This window comes from Pan paniscus, chromosome 2 (assembly GCF_029289425.2).
Source record: "Pan paniscus chromosome 2, NHGRI_mPanPan1-v2.0_pri, whole genome shotgun sequence".
Lineage (NCBI taxonomy): Eukaryota > Metazoa > Chordata > Mammalia > Primates > Hominidae > Pan > Pan paniscus.
The window spans coordinates 64,050,466-64,065,833 of NC_085926.1; the positions used below are offsets into that span (position 1 = coordinate 64,050,466).

Sequence of the window (15,368 nt, forward strand, 5' to 3'; positions counted from 1 at the left end):
TGCTGACTGTTTAGAGTAAGTGTGGAGTATTCACTCTAAACCTGTTGAGGTTGAGGTTGGAGTTCCAGTGAGATACTGTCTCCCTTTTCCATGTTAACCAGAGCAAAGCTGAGTGTGGTAAAAGGCCTCAAACCTGAGATAGCTCTTGAGATTTGTAAGGCTGAGCCTTGGTCCCAGTCGCTGAATTTGCCCCAAATTGTGAGCCTATTTGGTCTCATCTGTTTCATCACAAGTGATAAGACCATAGGAGGACAATATTCCATATGATTTCCCCCCAATAATGGAAACTCTTCCTGCTGAACTCCTGGACCTCAGCCTTAGAAAGGGATTTTTGAGGTAGGATGGAGGGATCCAGATCTTTGAGAGACAGGAGAAAGCCTTCTGTAACTGTGGCAACACCCACCTGGGAAAAATGACAACTGCTCAATCTTTCTTCTTAAGGACCAACAGAAGTATCCAAAAAGCCCTGATAACAATCTGCCATGGCTAATACTGGCTAACTGGTGCAAGAGAAGAAAAATAAGGGGATTTGTGAATCAAATTCTGTTTAGCCATATGTTTTCAAGGCTTACTGTTTACTTAAGGAAAGGTTTTGTGCTTTAATCAGATTTGTATATTAGTTACTTGGCTAAGCCAGGATACTGGGGTAAAATTCAAATGTACTGTGTATATGAAATCCAGGATATAACCAAGAGAGAAATCAGCCCTGAAAGGAAAAATAAGCTATAGCAATAGAAAGAACAGTAGAAAGAGTTCACAGATATTTTTTCTTCTCTTATAAATGGAAAGTTCTCCACCCTGTACTTCTCAATGCACATGATATTCCCGACCTACTGCCTCTTTGTAGTCTTGCATTTGCTTTCTCAATCCCCTCTGTAAATCATCTGACTTTTTCTACTTTAAGACATCCCACTGAAAAAGGGGACCAGGGCAGTGTTCTCAGAGGGATACCAGGAGGTGGAATTTGAGCCAGCAATAAAATGTGAGTGCTTTACCACTCCAAATATAGCTCTTTCCTCTTGACAACTATACTCTCAACACACTGGCCTCCTTTAAGCTCCTAGAACTGGACAAGTTCTCTCTTGCCTCAGGGCCTTTGCATATAAGATAACCTTCTTCCTTGCCAATTCTTTCCTTTGCAAGGCCAAGTCCTTCTCATCCAAGTCTTAGCTCACCCATCACTTCAGAGAGCTTCCTTGACCATCCTTTCAATGCAGTTAACCCTCAATATTCGCTCTTCTTTTCTTTGCTCATTTTTTTCTTTGCAACTTATCACAATCTGTCCTTCTCTGTGTGTTTGTATGTCCCCTCCTACATTATAAGCCATTCTCCACCCTACTCTGCCCTGAATGGCTCTCTTGCTCTCTGGCTGCTAGTTGGGTTTGACCAATGGGAAAAGATCAGAGGGTAGAAAGTATTTATTGTCCTGGCTCCCTCCTGCTAGGCTGCGGCTTGGCTGCAGCATTCTACCTAAGGCCTCGGTTTCTATCTATCTCCTTCATTAGGTTTTCTTTAATTACCCCTTGAATATGCCATCTGCTTCCTGCTGGGGCCTGACCCACAGAAGGACTAGTCTGATTTATTCACCAATGTAACTTGGCAACTAGCAGAGTGCCTGGCACATGGTAGACACTCAATAAATATTTGTTGAAAACATGAATATAAAACAACTCAGAATCAAAAATTTAAAACATCTTTCTCTTCCCCATTCTTTTTGTTTCCACAAAGATCTTGATCAAACTCTGGTATAGAGAATAGATAAAACAGTGTGGCTGGGGTTGAGGGTAGATGGGGTAGCCCACCAGCATGGCCCCCTCTTAAATTGCTACTCTAGAAACCCAGTACATTAGAGATATATTTTGGGCAGATGCCGTGTGGGAGGATGTGGCACCTTACACAGTTTCTTTAATTGAGGTACACAATATTAGGGGCTGAGTTCAGACTAAATGATATTTACAACTCCATGTTTCCAGGAAGACTTTGAGTTCATCTCTGGAAGACAATAGGGGTAGGAGTGGGAATGGAAATGGTGCTTTATGAACCCACTAAGAGGATTTAAAATTCTTCTTTTGCAGAAGTCCCTGGGCTCAGAGGAAGCTGGAATAAAAGATGTCCTCTGATTTGATGTGCTTCATCCAGTATTGCCAGATAAAGGTGTGTCATCCAGATTCCCCTACCCTAACGTGCCCCTATATTAAACCGCTTCAGAAGGCAGAAAGTGACAGAGGAAGCCACCTGCTTCTTAGGTAGTCCTAACTCCTGAATAGAAAGAGAGGCACAATGGGTGACAGAGGACCTGGACATGTATGGCTCATGGTTCACTCAGGGATGCTGAGCCTTGGGTTGTATAAAGGGGAGCTTGATGGGAAGCTCAGGCCAGGTTCGAATTTTTCTCCTGGAAGAGGAGCCAGAGCTGGAAACAGATCTGCAGCCAAGGGCCTGGCTGGGCTTGTTTCAGAAGCTGATAATGATCTCAGTGGAAAACTTCCATTACTGTACTCTCCTCATTGTCTTCCTCACTTAGGGACCAAAGCTGGGCCTGTTTCTCATCCACAGACTCAAAGAACAAATTAACTCCTCTAAGCTGTGGCAAATGGGAATTCTCTGTGAAGTTAATTGATACTGGGGTGGGGGGCCAGGGGGATCAGTGCAGGAAGGCTGAGCTCTGTGAACTGACAGTCTACTTTCTCACATGTGAAGGCTGGGCTCTATTAGCATTAATAGGGGTAACATGGGCATAATTAGGCCACAGATTCTGGTAGCCTCTTTTGACTCAGACAAGGTTGTAAATCAGATTCAAGGAGACAAGGCTCATCTTTCTGGCTGCAAGCATTCCTAGAAATGCAAGCAAAGTGCTCCCCAGTTATGGGGGTCAACATGGGTCTGCATCATTGACATGTACAGAATCGCCAAATCTCACACTCATCCATTGATGCTGGTTCTTGCCTTCTATCCCTTTCTATTAGAATGATTCCTGAGTTCTGGTCAATCTTCCCTCTCCCTGTTAAGTGAGCAATGGGCTGAGACAGAGTTAAGACGAAGGTGACAGGAGGTCAGGGTACCAAATAATACAAGTAATAGTTACTCTCAAATAATGAATTTTCCATGTACTGGGCAGGAGGTGAAGTGCTCCACGCATGTTACCCCACACCACCCAGCAGCCCCACTGCAGCAGACATTACATTTACTCAGGAAGCTGAGGGATTGAGAGATTTAAGCCACTTGCCTGAGTCACACAGCTAGAGAGGTGGTACGGTTTCAACCAGGTCAACTGGGCCCTTAAACACTAAGTGTGAATGTGTGTTGCAGCTAGGGACAGAGCAAGAAGTAAAAAAAGCTCTCTCAGCTGCAGACGGGGCTTCCGAAGCACCCAGCTGAGGAGGTCCCTTCCCGTGACATCATACTCCCCTCAGATGTGGTTCAGAATGACTTAGATTGGGACTAATGATTTCCAATGGAATTCCCTGTGTCTAGGCCAGGCTTTCTCAGTCTTGGCACTGCTGGCCCATGGAGCTGGATAATTCTTTGTTGACTGGGTATAGGGGGATGACATTTTGTGCACTGTAGGAGGTTTAGCGGCACCCCTGATCTCTACCTACCAGAAGCCTGTAGTGTCCTGCAGCCCCAGTTATTACAACCAAAAATGCCTCCAAACTTCGAAGTGTTCCCTGGGTGGGAAAAACCACCACCCCTAGTAACTACCCCCACCCATCTCTGTTGAGAATCATTCATCTAGACCACTCTGTTTCCCCTGGGGTAGTGTTTGTGTATGAGTGTGTACCTTAGGCAAAGGGAATTTCCCCCCTCATCTTTTTACCTAGGACCCATTATTTGAGTATAAAGAAAGAAAACGCGTGAGTTATTCTAGTCAGTTTCCTCTCCTCTCTCATTTCCAGCTATGAGCTCAATCTGCTTCCCAAAGTAAAGACTGAACTGGACTTTTCTGCCTTTTAAAATTGGCACCTTTGATTTCAAAGGCAGCCACTGGGAAGTCTGCTGCTGCCAGGATGAGAAACCCTAGCAAGGTATGAGCTGCTCACTCCTAGGCAGCAGAGTCACTGCTAGGGATGGTCTCACCAAAAGCACAATGTCAAAATCAGAAACAAATCCCTGCAGGTGTTCTTGGACTGATAACACCCTCGGTGGGGGCAGATTTGAGTGGGTTGGATAAATGACTTGAAGAAGCAAGAATATGCAAGAATCCCTCAGACTTAGCGCAGCTGAGAGTCAAGGATTTATTCCAAGGAAAGACTCAGATAACAGAAATGCACAGAGGTACAGTCTCTACTCTGCTAGGTAAGAAGCAAAATGAATGAGTATTTTCCTCCATTCCTTGTGCATGGGAAAAATAAGAGAGAAAAGAGAAGACAGGGTCTGAATAATCTGCAAAGTAGAACACTAACTCCTTGGGCAATTTTCTAGGAGAGAAAGAATGGGAGAAATACGCCTGCTTTAGCTAAATGGATGGGGGAATTCTGGATGACATTTTTAAGCCATTAAAAGTTTTTGCACCAAGGAAAACACTACGTGTTTTCTTAGTGACTTTGAAGTGGAAGACCCAGACTTTATCTTCTAAATGGTGCCCTGCCTGTTTGCTCAGCCTGATTTGTGATAGCTGCCTCCCAGAGATGTGTGATGGTCTGATTTTGATTTGGGGGGGGCAGGCTGAAGGAGATTCCTGGCAGAACAGGACGAGGAACGATCACAGATCACACACACACACACACGCACACACACCTGCGCGCGCGCACACACAGAGCTATCTGGGTGCTCAAGGTAATGCTGGTAGAAAACTGGGGAGAGTGAAACTTATCGGTGGAAACTATTCTAGGTTAAACAATCAAACACACAACAAACCAAGCCACCTTGAAATTTTTTATGCAACTTTCGGCTCATGATCTTTTGATTTTCACATTGATTCTAGAGCGGAAACACGTCCTATTTCAAGATTAGAGTGTTTTGTTGTCCACCTTTTCTGATGCAGTCAGTGATGATTCCAAAACCATCAAATGCTCTTGGCAAGTATTACCCTCTTTCCTATTTAATCTATACTATGTAATTAAGATATGTATCATCCACATGCTTCAGACAATGTGCTCTTAACTCACTAAGGTGCTATTTACTACACCAAGAGTGATTTGATGTCAAGGACATCTTCAGAAATTTTGAGAGGAGATATAATCCACTTTTTCTTTTGTCTCAGCAGGAGGCTAGACTCAGGGCTAAGAGAAGAGGCAGTGTAGACAGATGCAAGTTCTAACTACAGGCGAGCTCATGAGTATGGTACCTCACCCATATATAAGATGAGGAGTCTGGGTTTCCTTAGCTCAGTGGTCCTCAAACTTAGTGAACCTATGAGTTCTCTGGGGGTGTGTGTTCGAAATGCTGATTGCTGAGTCTGAGCCCTGAGAGATTCTGTTTGTGGGTGTGGGATGTGGCCCAAGAATTTGCACAATTGACAAGCATCCTAGATGAACGTAGTGTAGGTGATCCCTGGAATACTCAAATTGATGGAGTGGATAGTTTATTGTTTACATGGAGAAATAGACTCCCCAAAGCTAGCTTAGGCTGCTTGTACTAGGAAGTAGGGTTTTAGTCATGTTAGTTTTCCACTGCTCTGGGAGGCACTTTACGTATAGGCAGAGGTGGGGAGGTTAAGGAAGGTGATGGTCGGTGCAGAATCACCCATAAGTCTCATATGACCACTAGAACACCGTGGGAGAGAGATGCTAAAGAAGTTTTGCCAAGTGGCCAGGTAGGAAGGTCAAGGTAGGAAGGTCAAGGTCAAGTCAATAAAAAAGGAAGGCAAAACAGAATATTTTGTTGATGGCAGACAAAGGAAATCAGGATTTAAATATAGATCATTTAAAAAAACTGCCTATATGTCCAATTCTGGAGGTATGGTAACACCCATTCAATTGAATATTAATGCAGTCATTAAAAATGATGGTTACAAATGCCACACAGATAACCTAAAGATAGAATGCAAATGAAGAAATGCAGGCCACAAACTATTCACTATGTTTATAACCAAGTTAGAGAAAAATAGTGAACTAATACGTGGGGAAGAAACTTGAAAACTCATGAAAATATGAACACTGGTCAAGTGGTGAGATTTGGGGTATATTTTATCTATTTCTATCTTTTTCCAGAATTTTTCTTTTCTGTGTTTTCCTTACTCTCCATATTTTAAAAACTAAATGGCTTGAGTTTTAAAGCCATTTCCAAGTGGATAAGAGCTTTCTCATTTCCCTTTGTGAGATTAACAAATTCAAAAGTTCCAAGAGAAATGAAATGTTCATACATTCTTAAAAAAAATCACTCTATAAAATCTTGCACCAGTCTGGGGAACCCATCACGACACACCACGCCCCAACCCCACCACTGCCGGCCTCCACCCTGGACGAATTTTCCAGTGTTGCCTTTTCAGTAACAAAGAGAATAAAATCAGCAATCTTTTCTCCCTGTCAGCAGCCATGGTTACTGACTGTGCGTATAGATGACTGCTCACGCCCAAGGAGGTTATAAATAAGACTTTTGAACAGTTATCAAAAACCAGGACACTGGAAAAGGTTATCCGGGCCCAGAAAATGTCAGTGAGACCACAACACTGTAGCAGGGGTATATCGCCTGCTCTGGGCTGAGCTCTCTTCCAACTGTTTACTGATTCCCTGTTGTCCCACCTTGCTCTGACATTGTCCTCGGCTTCCCACATGCCAGGAAAGCAAAGCAGAAAAAGAAACGAGGGATAGATTCTCCTGGGACTTTCACTCTGCTGGTTTTCATCTGGCCCCTGGTCTGTGAGCTAGGGGTGATGTTCAGAGTCATGAAATGCCAACAACAGGGCACAGCTTCCTTGGGGATATATGGGACCAGTCAGAAGGTGCTCCTTAGGATGTACTAACCATTGAGTGAGAAGGCTGGGCTCCATCTAATCTCTCCCTCCAAAATATCTCCTCATAGCCTGAAATCCCTACGTTAAAATCACCACAGGCCACACCCCAAGGACCAGAGCTTTGTCTCCAGAAAACCATAGTTGAAATACATAATGGGTGTTTGATGTTAAATTCAAATATGGTGGGGCTTTTAGAGGAGGGGATCAGATAAAAACGTCAGTCCTGGATGGATGGGATACCTATGGTGCCTGTGGTTTTACCTCCTTGCAGCGTAATCCCTCTTCCTTTGAAAACATGACCTTGATTTCCCTTTGAACATTCTTCCTTCTCCATTGTCAGTCCTGAAGTTTTGATGGGTTTGACCTCATTGCCTAGTTCCTGGGATGGGACATGACTCAGGTCTGACCTATCAGAGCTATCATTCTCCTGGCCACAGTGGTTAGTTTAAGAATTGTTGGATGACCAAAGTCAGGCAAATGAGAAGACTCAATTCTGGTACTTTTGGTGACACTAATAGGGAAGATCAATTCTTTTTCCCCTTCACCTGATGTTGACGGACATTGGTCTGCAGTGACTGACAGTCCTCCTGGCTATCCCTGGGAAGAGGCTGCCTGAGACTGAAGCCAGTGTACAGGGAACAAGAACTCAGAGACAGAAAGAAACCGAGTCCTGATGACATCATTTGGGCCCCTGGAACTAAAGATCTGTGAAGTTTGAAGTTACTTGATCAAAAAAATTTTGTTTACACCCATTGGAGTTAGAATTCTGACACTTCCAAACAAAAGAGTTCTGCAATACCAATGAACAAAGGCAATCTCTATGCATTTCCCAAGTATATCCCAGGGCCCTGTGGTCAATGGATAGGACTCAAGGTTGTGATTCCAGACTGGACCACACATCTTCCCCAGTGACGAGAATGAACAAAAAGATCTGGGCCACACAATACATAAGCACATCTGAGGTGTGGCCAATGAAGTAATGGGTGCCAGCTGGTTAAGAGGTTCTACCCAATATTTAAATAAAGAAATTGGGTTAGAGGATGGTTATCCAAGTTATGCAGAAGAATAGACCTGTCCCTTCCTTAAATTAAATATAGAAATGTTTTGCATTGCAAGGATTAAAAAACATTTCAGACATTCTTGGTAAAGTGAGTGGTTCCAGTTGTTGCTTTATATCCTCATGTTGTTGTTTTCTGGTTCTTTCCCAGTTTGTCAGCAACGCTGAAAAATTACCCTGTTACCTTCTGGCATTGCACAACTAAGTTTCCCTTGCCAAGGTGTGTAGATGAGGTGTGTAAAAGGCATGGCCTTGACACAACAATGCAACACTGATCAAAGAAGGTAGGAAGCCCTTTCAGATTCCTGCTCCGTGTCTCCATTTATTCAGGCCAATAAAACATGCACTTGCATTTGATGCTGGCCTGAGTAAAAAAACACAGAGTAGACCAACCTTTAACTATTGCTAATGTTTTCATATCTATTTTCCTCTGTCTCCCAGGACCCACTCCCCTTGGGACACTGTAAACCTCTGCCAATTTCCTCTCCTAAGTCACTGTCATATCCATCCACTTATTTTGGACTTTGCCATTAACCTTCACCTCTAGCCTGGGCTACAAAGCCCCAGATTGCCTCCTAACAGGACTCCCTGCATCAGCACTTGCCCTTTTCCAATCAATTCCCCACACAGCAGCTGAAGCCATCTTTTCAAAATGCAGATTGGATCATGTCACCTCCCTCACTGCAGGGCCTGACATTTTAAGGGCTTTCCGTTGCCCTTATTAGAAAGGCCTACACCATTAATATAGCCCTAAATGGCTCTGCACCATCTGGCCCTTGCTTTCCTTCCAAGTCTTATTACTCTAAGTGCTCACCCAGCCACAGGACTTTCTGACAACTCTTCAAATATTCCTACCACAGGGCCTTTACACATGCTGCTCCTGCTGCCTAGAATGACCCTTCCCTTATCCCTGAAGCATCACTTTTTCAGGATGTCCTTTGACTCAGCCACATCCCTCTTTGTAAGGCCTCCTAGCCTCACACTTACTTATATCATACAATTGGATGGTTACTGTCTATCAACTTCACTAGACTGTGAGGTACAAGAGGGCAAGGCCCATGTCCAATTCAGCTCAGCATTGCATTCCCAGCACCTTGCATAGGTGGCACCTACAAATACTAATACCAACCAATTCAATGAGCACTTAGAGGGTGTTAGACACTGTTCTAAATTCTTTCTATGAACTCACTCATTTAATTCACATTACAACCCTGAAAAGTAGGGTCATTCCATTTCAAAGATGAGGATAGTGAGGTGCAGAATAGATAAATCAGTTGCCCAAGGTCACAGAGCTATTAAACTATAAGTCCAGTTTCCAGCTCTGGCATACTGGTCTACAGCCCATGCTCTCATACTATTCTACTATAACTCACAGGGTAGGCACTCATGTCATATTTGCTAAGTGAATCAAAAAATAAACAGAAATGTTCTTTCCCCTTCCCTCACTCCCATCCTTACCTAGAGGTCCTTCCTATGGGACCCAGCTCTCTATGACCAGCCACCCCTTACAGAATGTGGCTGATCCTCAAGGAATGGTCATGTTCCCAGCCTCATCATTCCACACCAGCATCCTTCACCAGGGACCAGCTCACAGTCTCCAGTTGTCCTGTGGTGTGGCCTCTGCCTAAGGCAGCCAGTTCCAATTCCAGCTCTACTATATACCTGGTCCCAGTGTGTGACTTGAGCCCTGACCTCTAATTTGCAACTAATGCCTTGGTCCCCCACTCTGCCCTTGGTGTCTCTTGCCCAGGCACCAGCCCCTGGACCATCTCTGCTTGTCTTTCCTACCTCTGACCTTGGCACATCATCTTGGACTGCCACCTCTGACTTCTGTCATTCACAGCTGTGCTCGCATGCTTCTCTTTAGCATTGGCAAACAGACAAATCAATAAACCAGCTGCCACAGGAGAGAAAATGCCTATCCCTTCAGCTAACGCCGTTGTGCAAATCTTCTGACTGTGATTACGACCCTTCTTGTGAGGAATATCAGGCCAGTTAAGTGCATGGCTTTGCAGTTGATCACACCTGGGATCAAGTCCTCGCCATCTGTGGCGACTACAAAAAGGTTACTTCTATAAACCTTAGTGTACCCATATGTAAAATGGGTATAATGATCAGATTTATCTCACAGCATTTAAAGAGGCATTCTACATGAAGCCATTAGCATGTCAGGTCATAGCCAGTGGTCTATTATGATTATCATTGGTTACAATCAACATCAGAAACAGCAGTACATTTACCATGGTCATTCACATCAGCCATAGCACAGTGTTTAAGGGCACAAGCTCTGTAGCTAGAGTGCCCAAGTTTAAATTCTGCTTTTCTACTTCCAAGCAATGTGGCCTTGGGCTATTCAGCCTCTCAGTGCCTCATGTATACCATCTGTAAAATGGGAATAACAACCATGCCTACCTCATAGGGTTGTTGTGAGGACTGAGTGAGTTTAGTTTATGGAAAGTACTTAGAAAAACATCCAGTCCATATAAACACTCAATAATGTCAGTTGTTCTTGATGTTGTTATTATTTCTACTTCTAATGCTATGATTACGCAGGCTGCAAGCTGCTTTAGAGGCATGTTTAGGGACTGGCAAAGTTAAAGCGCTTCTGCAAGACTTCTGCATTGCGGTGGTATAAATGGTGGCTGTGCCAGCCTGAGTCACTCTGTGTAAGCATAAGGGATGAATTGTGTTTTCCAAGGAGAAGGGACTGTACACTCCCAGTTCTAAACACATTGGGAGGGGCCAAAGCCCAGATCTGAGGCTGACAAGCCACTGCAGCTATCTGTTTTTTCAGATCTGTTCTGAGGAAAAATGCTGCCCACAGAAAGATCACACTTCATGCCAGATTAAACACTACAGACTTATTCAATAACATAAGTTACTGACCATGGAAGAAAAAAGAATCCATCATCTTGAAATCTAGCTTTATCTGAAGGATCAAGGTGCTTTCACTAAGCCTTTTGTGGCACGTACCTGGTATTCAGACTGTGATTCTAGGATTTAAAGATATGCAGATAGTTTAGAATGCTATTAAAAAAAAACCTACTGAATTTTCTAGCAAAATTCAAATGTAAACAGTGAGGGACAGCAGCAAAAACACCAACTTTCCAAGTCTAGTCCTCGGTGTATGGGTGTGCAGAGTAGGATGTGAAAGGCTATTTAGGGTCTGCTCCAATGAAGAATGATGAAGCTGTGCTTAGAATATTAGCCACCATCTTTCTTCTGACAGTGTCATATCTGACAGAACCATAGAAATGCACACAAAATGACTTTCTTTAATTCCCTGTTTTTCATGGTTTTCTCAGGCTGGTTAGGAAAAAAGGAGCCTGCAGGAGTATTTTCTTTCTTTCTTTTATTTTTTTTTTAGACAGAGTTTTGCTCTGTCAAAAGGCTGGGGTGCAGTGGTGTGATCCTGGCTCACTGAAACCTCCGCCTCCTGGGTTCAAGTGATTCTTGTGCCTCAGCCTCCCAAGAAGCTGGAACTATAGTCATGCACCACCATGCCTGGCTAATTTCTGTATTTTTAGTAGAGACGGGGTTTTGCCATGTTGGTGAGGCTGGTCTTGAACTTCTGGCCTCAAGTGATCCGCCTGTCTTGGCCTCCCAAAGTGTTGAGATTACAGGTGTGAGCCACCACGCCTGGCCCATGCAGGAGTATTTTCAAATCTAAAACGCAAACCTGCACAGCTGGTGGATGGTGGGAGAAGTTAGTAGCCACAACAGGTCAAAACTTGAATCAGTGTGTTTGGGAGGAGAAAGAATTAATAATAATAAAAAGTCGCAGGTAACCATTATAGAAGGTCATATGTGTCAAAGACTATATTAATGATTTTAAACACATTTATCATTTAACCCTCACCAAAGCTATACAAAGGAAGTACTACAGGAACGCCTTTATCCATTTGTTCACAAAATTCCATGGATGAGGAAATTGAGTTTTGCAGAGTTTAAGTGACTTGTTCAATGCCACACAACTCCTAAATGATGAAGGTTTGATCTCATCCCAGCAAGTGTGACTCCAGAACCAGTAATCCTAACTATTAATTAATTAGAAAGACAAAAAATTAGGGCTCATGTAAGAACTTCAGAGACTAACGATGGCTTAATATCGTGCCCATCTTATCAGTTCACTCTGTCATCTGCACCTTCTAGCAGGGTCACCTCTAGCCACAGGAGGCTATTGAAATTTAAAAGAATTAAAATTAAATAAAATTTAAACTTCAGGCCATTGCTGTTGAGTACTTAAAATGTGTCTAGTGCAACTAATGGCCTGAAATTTTAATTTCATTTAATTTTAATTCATTTAAATTTCCACAGCCCCATATGGCTGCCATATTAGACAGTGTTGATCTCAGGAGTTTTTTTCCCTCAGTTTTATCAGGCATGGCCAGGGTTGCTTCCCAAAAATCTGAGGCAAAGGGGCATTAGTTGCTTTGCCCAAGGATCCTAGAAAATGATGAGAGTAAATCTCCCATGATGTCTTCTTTAGGAATGGAAACCGCGTCCACTCCCTCCTTAGGAATGGAAATTGAGTGTCTTCCTCACTCGCCCTTTCCAGCATTCCTCAACTTCTAGCCCTTCTGATTTCCTCATGAGCCACAACGTGAGGATGATACAGTCAGAGCAGACAAACCCAGGCACATCTCCCCTCAGACAATGGTGCACATCAGCCTCAGCAGAGATCTGCTTAACATGCAGATTCCTGGGCCCCACCTCTGTAGAGTTCTGATGCAAGGGGTTAGGGGGAGGCCCAGGAGCCTATGTTTGAATCAAGCACACCCATGATTCTAATGCAGGTGGTCTAGCTTTGAGAAACTCTTCTTCAGAGGCTGAAGTATATATTTATCTGCTGTCCTCTTAAATAATTATAGCACATAAATCTTTCGAGAATAACATAACCTGGGCTGGAAGCCAGGCAGTCATCACTCTGCACTAATTGCTCCCTTCTAAGACATCAGGCAAGGCGCTTAGTCACCAAGGCCTCATTTTTTTTTTTTTTTTTTTCCCATCTGAAACATGGGGATGAGGATATCTACTCTTTGTTCTTGGACAAATGGGAACACAGATGTGGATGTATTTGAGGAGGATAGAAAGTAAAACCCACTGCATGGACGAGCTACAACTCAGAGCCTCATTTTGTTTGTCTAGCAGTGTTGAAATAGATTTCATATTTTTAAAAATCCACATTTTTAACTTCTCTGGAAAAACTGGAAGATCTGACAGGATGGGGCTTGTATTAGACTGGCAGCCTGGTGTGATTAAGAGCAAGGTTCTGAAATCATATGCACAGGTTCAAATCCCTGCTCTACCACTCTAAAAGCTGAGTGACTTTGGGTGAGTCCCTCAACCTCTCCATTTCTGTTTCTTCAACTCTGAAATGAGAATCATAACAATATTCCTCCCTCACAGTGTTATGACAATGTAATTAAGCAAGCTAATATTTATGACGTGCTCAGAACAATGTTTGACACATTGCAAGAGCTATATAAAGGTTAGGTGGATACATAAATATCCCAGCACATGGCAACAAGCAGCTGGAGCTGAGCAGTGGCCGTCCCCTTCAAATGGGGCTAACATTATCACAGTCTCTATCCAGACACCATCGGCTATGGAATCCTTGCTGTAAGGGGCAGACGTATATCTCCCTCCTCTGCTACCTTGCCCACAAAGGGGCAGATATGCTTAGCACATCTTAGAGCGCTACTCTTCTCAAGCTATCAGTGGTGAAGGACCAGTTTGTTTTCATTTTCAATCCCTTGTGGACCGACATATGGCCCTGCTGAGCATGTCTGAGACACAGCACAAAGCACAAAGAGCTCAGTATGTGAGTTCTATAACACCCTGATGGGTCTATACCCTGATCAATAAGACAAGCCTGCTGAAAACGCACTTGGATGGCACCGCAACATCGAACTGCTATAAGTTTCTAACACTTCCAGTTTCAGTACTAATCTCGCTGCTGATAGGTGTTAAGTACTAATCTCGCTGCTGATGGGTGATAGTTCTCAGCCAGTGTTATCCTCAGATTCTGCTTTAAGTAGCACTATCACAGAGAAAATCTACGTTACTCTATTTTTTCCCACATTTAAAAATATTTTTAAAATAATGTTTAAAATATTAAACCATTAATATTAAATTTTTTTTTTTTTTTTTTTTAGAGACAGGTTGTCACTCTGCTGCCCAGGCTGGAGTGCAGAGTTGGGATCATTGCTTAGTTCAGCCTCAACTTCCTGGGCTCAAGTGATCCTCCTGCTTTAGTCTCCTAAGTAGCTGGGACTATGAGCATGTGCCACCAAGTCCAGCTAATTTATATATATATATATTTGTATATATTATATCATATATATTTATATACTATACATACACACAATATATATTATATATGATATATATATATACACACGCTATATATTTTATATATATACACATACATATATGTTTGTAGAGACAGAGTCTCACTATGTTGCCCAGGCTGGTCTCAAACTCCTGGCCTCAAGTGATCCTCCTGCCTTGGCCTCCCAAAGTGCTGGAATTAAAGGCATGAGCCACCATGCCTGGCCAACATCAGTCTTCCCACGCACACAAAACCAGCTGGACAACTTCACTGGAGAGAGAAGCATGCCATTATCTCTCTCTCTACTTCTGTTCTTTTCAGCCTGCCTGTCTTCTCCTTGTCTAGCCAGACATTTCTTATGTCTTTATCTGCACTTTGAAGCCAGTTCCCTGGTGAGAAACAGGTTCAGAACAGTCTCAGAAGCTGTCATGGATGCTTTGGTGCCCCAGGCAGCACCACGCTGGGGCAACTGGGCTCCAGGTGCTGTGAGTACTGCCATCAGCTCACAGCTACACCTTCTCCACCTTCATATGGTACAAGGGGCAAACAAGTTCCCTTGGACCTCTTTTATAAGGGCATTAATCCCATTCATGAGGTCTCCACTCTCATGACTTAGTCACCTCCCAAAATGCCCCATCTCCTAATGCCATCACCTTGGGATTTAGGATCTTAACTTAAGAATTTTGGGGAAAACATTCAGACGATAGTATTTTCTTTCTTTAATGCTGCCTTTGGCCAACAGGAGCTGCCTTGCCCCAAGCCCACATCCACTATCTCATCCCCTTGTCACTCCTCAGCAGCCCAAAGCTGATGACCAACTAACACGATGGTACAAAACATCAGCCCCTTTGTCACAAGAAGCAATTGATTCTATAGTGCAACTCATCCATCAGAGTCCCCTGTGGGATCAGGCAGAAGCCAGACCCCAGTGAAGACACCATTCCTCACTTGGCTCCTCCCCATGCTCTGTCCTCTTTCTCTCACTCCCCTTCTCCTGAGAGCACTCCCTCAGTACATCACAGGCATCTGGACCTGTCTCAGGCTTTGTTTTCAGGGAAGCCCATCAAAGATAGAAGCCATCT

General features: G+C 43.5%; 1 protein-coding gene across 2 annotated transcripts in view; it reads right to left on the bottom strand.

Annotated features, from left to right (window-relative positions):
* The window catches only part of PRICKLE2 (prickle planar cell polarity protein 2), a 355,242-nt gene that overhangs the window by 37,077 nt on the left and 302,797 nt on the right, over positions 1-15,368 (bottom strand). The window lies entirely within an intron of this gene.